This window comes from Oncorhynchus keta, chromosome 3 (assembly GCF_023373465.1).
Source record: "Oncorhynchus keta strain PuntledgeMale-10-30-2019 chromosome 3, Oket_V2, whole genome shotgun sequence".
Classification (NCBI taxonomy): domain Eukaryota; kingdom Metazoa; phylum Chordata; class Actinopteri; order Salmoniformes; family Salmonidae; genus Oncorhynchus; species Oncorhynchus keta.
Genome location: NC_068423.1, coordinates 302447 through 311478, shown reverse-complemented (window position 1 = coordinate 311478; position 9032 = coordinate 302447).

The following is a 9032-nucleotide window of genomic DNA, read 5'->3' as shown; positions in this document are numbered from 1 at the left end:
CGGAATGATGAGTATGAAGAAGAAGAGAGTGATTGAATTTAAAACAATAGTGTAAGAACTGCTCTTCCTCTGTCTCGCGCGCACGCCAAAAAATTGACTTGTTTCTACTTTTTCAGAAGAAGCTGTAACTGGACCATGTAACACGCATATAGACGCATATACAGTTTTTGTTCATCAACATCTTTATGCTTTCGTTGATAAAATAATGATAAAAAGTACAAAACACAGTGGTTCTTACTGTAAAAGTTGTGTCATACTGCACCACAACTTGAAGGCTGCCGCAGAATTCTATGGCACGTTATTTAATTGTTAGACATTTTTACCATTAATGCTAGTTTGTGCTAGTTTGACCACCAGAGGGCATCTTTGAGATGCATTTGATAGACTTCAATATTGGCTGTACAAGAGAATTTTAAACCTTTTTTTGTAAGAATATAGTATATGGGATTGATTAAGAAATGTTGCTTATTTAATTGTATTAATATTATAGTGTTTCTATTCCAAGAAAACACAGTGAAAATCAGTGAAATAATCAGTGAAATAAATACAAATCTCACTGATCTATCAAGACCTGTCCCCATGCTTGTCTAATTAATTAATAGTAATAGTACTAATAATAGCTTTGTTTAAAAAATAACAATATTTTGGAGATGATTTCCTTTTCAAATAACCTAAAGTGAGCAAGAAAAAGACCATTCTTGAATATGGGGTGAGACATTCTTACCTATTCTGGATAAAAGCGTCTGCTAAATGACTTAAATGTAAATGTATTTGTAAATAAATCCAGTTAGTTATTTAGAATGATTTATTTCTGTTTATAGAGGGAGAGAAACCAAAAGACCACCTTTTCCCTCCTTTCAGTGTGGGTAGTTAACTTTGGTAGAGGCATCATAGCCCTGTTAAGCTTCACGGTCGTTTTATATTGTTTATTGTTTTTGTTGGAGACATTCTAATAAAGAGGACTATGTACCACACTGCACCTTGGTCCTTGCACCTTGGCTGCACCTTGGTCCGCTTCTTACGACGTCCGTGACAGAACTACCCACCACAAAAGGACCAAGCAGCGTGGAAAAAAGGAGGACTGGACATGGGATGACATCCTGGACGGCAAAGGATCCTGGACATGGGAGGAGATCCTGGCCGGAAGGGATCGCCTTCCATGGGAACAGGTGGAAGCAGCCAGGAAGGCGGAGGCAGCGGGTGAAGGGGCCCATTGTTACGAGGGAACACGGCTAGCAAGGAAGCCTGAGAGGCAGCCCCAAAAATGTATTTTGGAGGGGGCACATGGGGAGATTGGCGGATTTGGGTATAGATCTGAGGCGGAGTTGGGTTATAGACCTGTTTCTTTATTTCTATGTTTTGGCAAGTCAAATCTACTTTGTGCATGACACAAGTCATTTTTCCAACAATTGTTTACAGACAGATTATTTCACTTATAATTTACTGTATCACAATTCCAGTGGGTCAAAAGTTTACATACACTAGGTTGACTGTACCTTTAAACAGCTTGGAAATATCCAGAAAATTACGTCATGCTTAGAAGCTTCTGATATGCTTGACCTCATTTGAGTCAATTGGACGTGTACCTGTGGATGTCAAGGCCTACCTTCAAACTCAGTGCCTCTTTGCTTGACATCATGGTAAAATTAAAAGAAATCAGCCAAGAATTGTAGACCTCCACAAGTCTGGTTCATCTTTGAGAGCACCTTCATCCTGAAGGTACCACGTTCATCTGTACAAACAATGGTACGCAAGTATAAACACCATGGGACCATGCAGCCGTCATACCTCTCAATAAGGAGACGGGTTCTGTCTCCTGGAGATGAACATACTTTGGTGCGGAAAGTGCAAAGCAATCCCAGAAAGATGCTGGAGCAATCCCAGGAAGATGCTGGAGGAAACAGGTACAAAATTATCTATATCCACAGTAAAACGAGTCCTATATCGACATAACCTGAAAGGCCACTGTTGGGGAATAATCAGAATTAGTTGGTAACATAGGTAAGATGTTTTATATTCATCATATGTTTGTAAGTTACTTCTCATCAGAATGTGTTTGTATAATACTGTGGCGGGGTTGCAGTATCTGTTCTATGTCAAGACTAAGTTACTTGGGCCGGAGAGAGGGGAGTGGTCAAGCGTGTATCTCTTGGCTCCACAATGTCTGTGTGCCAGTCAATGTGTCTCTGTGATCTTGTCAAGGAGGTGGATTTGATATATGCCTGTTGATATAAGGATTTGTTTATGGATCTGATTTTGAGAAAAGACCATAGAGACAAAGCTGAACGATAAATTATGCCGATGCTGTCTGGCTATGTGTGTCTTTGCTATAAAGGATCTCAGTTGCAATGTGTAAGGGACTCTCAGAGAATTAATTTATAAACAATGAATTGATCTGAGAATCACAGGGTTGTGATGGAGCTGATATAATTAAAGATAGACTTTGTGATAACTAACTCTGACTTGTGTGTGGTTTGCTCTCGTGATTTGGTAAATACAGGAAATTTCCATGACGCCACTCAGGAAGGAAGAAGCCAATGTTCTAAAACCGCCATTAAAAAAAACAGACTACGGTTTGCAACTGTCAGGATTTGGCCAGGGTTGTTCCGGTTTTTGGTCACTAGATGCCCCCATTGTGCCTTTTGACCTTTTGTTTTCCCTTGATCCCCATTATTATTTGCACCTGTGCCTCGTTTCCCCTGATTGTATTTAAACACTTTGTTTTCCTCTGTTCTTTGCTCTGTGTTTGTATGTTAGCACCCAGCCCTAGTACTCTGAGAACTCTTGTTGTTCCCGGTGGACTCTCTTGTGGAATTCTGTTTTTTGTTCTTGTTTGTTTGTTTTTTGAGTATCTTTTGAGGCTTTTTGTGCTTTACCTTCCACCTTTTTGTCTTGGAGGATTTATGGTCCTTTTGGCTCAGTCTTGGAGGGTATTACCTTTGTTCTTGTAGGATTATATTATTATTATTCTTGTAGGATTCCTTTTGAGGTTGTGGAGTTACATGTTTTCCTGAAGAACTTCACTTTTTACTTAATTAAATACACCGTCTCAAGTACTGCTGTGTCTGCCTCATCTTCTGGGTTCTGCCGACTATTCGTGGCTCAGTTGGTTAAGTGACTGTTTCTCACTCCGGAGACCCGGGTTCGTAACCGGGTCCTGACAGAAACACAGAGCCAAAAATGAACCCAGAGGTAGCCAGTTCCCAGGACCTTGTTGCCATGCTGTCCCACCACCAGGAGACTGTCCAACGCCACGAAGCCGCCCTGGTTCAGCAAGAGGCCTTAATGGCTAGACATTCTCATCTTCTGTCAGAGATGCTGACTTCCATAAAGCAGATATCTGATCGACTTACCCCGGCAACAGTTCCCGTCCCAGTACCTCAGATTCACGTACCCATGGCAGTTAACCCTCTGGCTGAACCTCGTCTTCCACCTCCCCAACGGTTCTCAGGTGATCCAAGTGCTTGTAAATGGTTTCTCACCCAATGTTCTCTCTCCTTCGAGCTGCAACCCTCGTCGTTCCCCACCGACCGGTCTAAGATCGCATATATCATCAACCTGCTGTCGGAAAAAGCCCTGGCCTGGGCTACTGCTGTGTGGGATGCCCATAGTTCCTGCTGTGCCAGCTACTCTGACTTTGCTGAGGAATTCAAACAAGTGTTTCAAGGCCCAAGCAGTGGTCCTGACTCAGCCAAACAGCTCCTGACTCTCCACCAAGGTTGGCGCAGCGTGACGGACTATGCCATCCAGTTCCGCACGGTGGCAGCAGCAAGTGGCTGGAACAACGAGGCGCTCACGGTGTGCTTTCTGAAAGGCCTTTCCGACACTATCCAAGATGAACTGGCCACTCGGGAACCACCGGACAATCTCGAGTCCCTGATCAAGTTGGCCTCACGCATTGACCAGCGTCTGAGAGAGAGAGAACTCAACCGTAGACCTCTAACCCCTATCAGTCCCAGCTCCGAGTCCCCACCTTTATCCTTGCTGGCTCCACCGGAACCCATGCAGATTGGACGCATCTCCCAGGCTGAGAGAGACCGCCGGATGAGGGAGCGACGCTGTCTATATTGCGGCAAACCGGGCCATTTCCGTTCCAAGTCTCGGGCTCCAGGGAAACGCTCTGTCCCGTACAGACCGGGGGGAACTGTAACGGGAAACATAACCTCCTCCCATCCGTCCAACTCCCGTCTGCTCATTCCAGTCACCCTTTCCTGGGACAACCACAAGCTTCACCTTCAAGCCTTGGTAGACTCTGGAGCCGCAGGTAACTTCATGGATGGTGTCTGGGCGAAGGAGAATGGCATTCCCTCTGAACCTCTAAGTGACCCCATGAGGGTTACTACATTGGATGGAAGCCCTTTGGGATCTGGACTTGTCACTCATGTCACTACCTCCTTGCGACTTTCAGTTTCACAACACCAGGAATTGATGAACTTTCATTTGATCTCCTGTTCCGAGTTCCCTCTCGTCCTTGGATACCCCTGGCTTCACAGCCATAATCCTCACATCGACTGGTCTGTGGGCACTATCAAGCAGTGGGGTCCTACGTGCCAAGCTACTTGTATTTTCCCGAATTCCCCGAGTTCTACTCCCGAGTCTTTAGAATCCATCGACCTGACCCGAGTTCCCGAGTGTTACCATGACCTCAAACTGGTATTTAGCAAACAGAGGGCCACCATGCTACCACCCCATAGACCTTATGATTGCCCCATCGAACTGTTTCCGGGCACTTGCCCTCCCAGGGGTCGGATCTTTTCCCTATCTCCACCCGAACGAGCTGCTATGGATACCTACATCAAGGACGCTCTGGAAGCAGGCCTCATGCGTCCATCCACCTCCCCGGCGGGAGCAGGGTTTTTCTTTGTGGCCAAGAAAGACGGTGGATTACGTCCTTGCATCGACTACCGGGGACTCAATGCCATAACCGTCCGTAACCGTTACCCGCTACCCCTTATGGCCACAGCCTTCGAGCTGCTCCAGGAAGCAGTTGTTTTCACTAAGCTTGACCTGCGGAATGCATACCATCTTGTGCGGATCAGACCTGGTGACGAGTGGAAGACCGCTTTCAACACGCCTACTGGTCACTATGAATACTTGGTGATGCCCTTCGGCCTGACCAACGCCCCAGCGGTGTTCCAAGCGCTCATAAACGATGTGCTTAGGGATATGCTTAACATATTTGTGTTTGTTTACTTGGATGACATCCTCATCTTTTCGAGCTCTCTTCAAGAACACACTAAGCATGTCAGACAAGTACTCAAACGCCTCTTAGACAGCCATCTGTACGTTAAGCCGGAAAAATGTGAATTCCATTCATCCCGAGTACAATTCCTGGGATTTGTAGTGGAACCCGGTCAAGTCCAAATGGACCCCAGGAAGGTAGGGACGGTAGCGGATTGGCCCACCCCCAAATCCGTAAAGGAAGTTCAGCGTTTCCTGGGCTTCACTAACTTTTACCGCAAGTTCATCAAGAACTTCAGCTTGGTGGCAGCCCCTCTCTCAGCTTTAACCAAGGGTGGCAATGCAAGGTTTTTGTGGGGAAGAGAAGCTGAGACGGCCTTCCAAGGACTCAAGCAGCGCGTCCTCTCTGCTCCCATCCTGATACTACCGACTACGGATTAACCGTTTGTGGTGGAGGTAGACGCCTCAGAGGTTGGTGTTGGAGCTGTCCTGTCTCAGAGGGGTGAAGACAAGAAGCTTCATCCGTGCGCTTTCTTCTCACACCGGCTTACCCCGGCTGAGAGGAACTACGATGTGGGGGATCGTGAACTCCTAGCGGTTAAGATGGCATTGAAGGAATGGAGGCACTGGCTCGAGGGGGCTTCTCACCCGTTTCAAGTGCTTACGGACCACAAAAATCTGGAGTATATCCAGCAGGCGAAGCAGTTGAACTCTAGTCAAGCTAGATGGTCTCTTTTCTTCAATCGATTCCAGTTTATCCTCACCTATCGGCCCGGGTCGAAGAATCTCAAACCGGATGCCCTGTCCCGAGTCTACGCTCCTGCCATTCGAGATGACACGGACATGCCTGTCCTTCCTGCTGCTAAGATCGTGGCTCCGATCTCGTGGCAAGTTGAGGATACCGTGAGACGAGCTCAAGCTATTGAACTGGACCCGAAAGGAGGTCCTGCCAATCGGTTGTTTGTCCCCAAGGCAGTGAGGACTCAGGTCCTTCTGTGGGGGCACTCCTCTCGCCTCACCTGTCACCCGGGCGTAGGTCGCACCTTGGAGTTCATCCAGCGTAAGTTCTGGTGGCCTACCATAAGAGAAGACGTTGCCACTTTCGTCAATGCCTGCCCCGTGTGCTGCCAGGGCAAATCTTCTCACCTCCGCCCGCAAGGACTCCTTCACCCTTTACCTGTTCCCCACAGACCCTGGTCCCATATCTCGTTGGACTTTATTACTGGCCTTCCTCCATCCCATGGCAATACTACTATCCTAGTCATTATCGACAGGTTTTCAAAGGCGGCCAGGTTCGTTCCTCTGACTAAGTTACCTTCTGCCAAGGAAACGACTGAGTTGGTAATTAATCATGTGTTCCGAGTCTTCGGCATTCCTCAAGATATGGTTTCTGACAAAGGTCCCCAGTTCGCCTCTAGGTTTTGGAAGGCCTTCTGCCAACTCATGGGGGCTTCTGCCAGTCTATCTTCAGGGTACCATCCGGAGTCCAACGGCCAAACTGAGAGGATGAATCAAGAGCTGGAAACCACCCTCCGATGTATGACTCGTAACAACCCGTCCACATGGTCGTCCTTCATTGTTTGGGCCGAATACGTGCACAACACCTTGCGCTCCTCCTCCACTGGTATGTCTCCGCACGAGTGTCAGTTTGGCTATGCCCCTCCATTGTTCCCGGACCAGGAGGCAGAAGTCAGAGTGCCTTCAGCCTTGAAGTTCGTCAGACGCTGTCGGCTTATGTGGAGGAAGACCCGTCTTAATCTTATGCGTTCCTCACAGAGGTACCAACAACAAGCCAACAGACGTCGCCGTCCCGGGCCTACCCTGCGCCCCGGCCAGAGAGTCTGGCTCTCCACAAGAGACTTACCACTACGGGTGGAGTCTCGCAAGCTGTCCCAAAAATACATCGGTCCCTTTAAGGTTGCCAGGAGAGTTAACCCAGTTTCTTATCGCCTACACTTACCCAGATCCTTTAAGATTAATCCCCCGTTTCACATTTCCTTATTAACCTCTTAGGCCGACCCACACCGCATGCGGTCGCGTAATCATAGCCTCAAGCTCATTACCATAACGCAACGTTAGCGATTTCTAAAAATCGCAAATGAAATGAAATAAATATGCCTGCTCTCAAGCTTATCCTTTTCTTAACAATCCTGTCGTCTCAGATTTTCAAAATATGCTTTAGAACCAGAGAAAATCAATAATTTGTGTAAGAGTGGTGATAGCTAGCTTAGCATTTAGCGTTAGCATTTAGCATGCAACATTCACAAAAACCAGCAAAGGGATCAAATAAAATAATTTACCTTTGAAGAACTTCAGATGTTTCAATGAGGAGACTCTCAGTTACATAGCAGATGTCCAGTTTTTCCTGAAAGATGCTTGTGTAGGACACAACGTTCCGTTTTGTTACTATGCATTTGGCTACCGAAACTAACCGAAAATTCAGTCACCTACACGTCAAACTTTTTTCCGAATTAACTCCATAATATCGACTGAAACATGGAAAACGTTGTTTGAATCAATCCTCAAGGTGTTTTGTCATATATCTCTTCATTGAAATGCCGTCCCTGGAAGCGTGCATTCTTCTCTGATTCGGATGGAAAAATACTGGTACCTGACTTTTGCGCACCAATTTCCACGCAGACACCGTGCGGGACACTTGGTAATTGTAGGCTCTTATGGTCAATCTTCCAATGATATGCCTACAAATACGTCACAATGCTGCAGACACCTGGGGGAAACGATAGGAAGTGTCCGTTCATTCCTGTCGCATTCACAGCCATATAAGGCGATCATGGAAAACGTGCCTCCAGAAATCCTGTTGATTTCCTGGTCACTCAAACAACTTGGTTTTGCCTGTAGATTTTGTTCTATGGCACTCACAGTGAAAATCTTTGCAGTTCTGGAAACGTCAGAGTGTCTTCTTTCCAAAACTATCAATTCCAAGCATAGTCGAGCATCTTTTCGTGACAAAATATTGCGCTAAAAACGGGCACGTCTTTTTATCCAAAAATGAAATACTGCCCCTATAGGTCTAACAGGTTAAAACCTGTTGTTTTTTCTCCCCTTGTCCCGGCAGACAGACCTCCCCCTCCGCCTCGTGTCATTGGAGGCCAGCCGGCTTATACCGTCCATCGGATACTGGATTCCCGCCGGGTGCAGCGGTCCTGGCAGTATCTGGTGGACTGGGAAGGCTACGGTCCCGAGGAGCGCTCCTGGGTTCCTGCCAAAGACATACTGGACCCTGACCTCATTCGTCAGTTCAGGGCCCTCCACCCTGAGAGAGCTGGTAGGAACGTTAGGAGCCGTTCCTAGGGGGGGGGGGGATTCTGTCAGGATTTGGCCAGGGTTGTTCCGGTTTTTGGTCACTAGATGCCCCCATTGTGCCTTTTGACCTTTTGTTTTCCCTTGATCCCCATTATTATTTGCACCTGTGCCTCGTTTCCCCTGATTGTATTTAAACACTTTGTTTTCCTCTGTTCTTTGCTCTGTGTTTGTATGTTAGCACCCAGCCCTAGTACTCTGAGAACTCTTGTTGTTCCCGATGGACTCTCTTGTGGAATTCTGTTTTTTGTTCTTGTTTGTTTGTTTTTTGAGTATCTTTTGAGGCTTTTTGTGCTTTACCTTCCACCTTGTGGATTTACCTTTTTTGTCTTGGAGGATTACCTTTGTTCTTGTAGGATTCCTTTTGAGGTTGTGGAGTTACATGTTTTCCTGAAGAACTTCACTTTTTACTTCATTAAATACACCGTCTCAAGTACTGCTGTGTCTGCCTCATCTTCTGGGTTCTGCCGACTATTCGTGGCTCAGTTGGTTAAGTGACTGTTTCTCACTCCGGAGACCCGGGTTCGTAA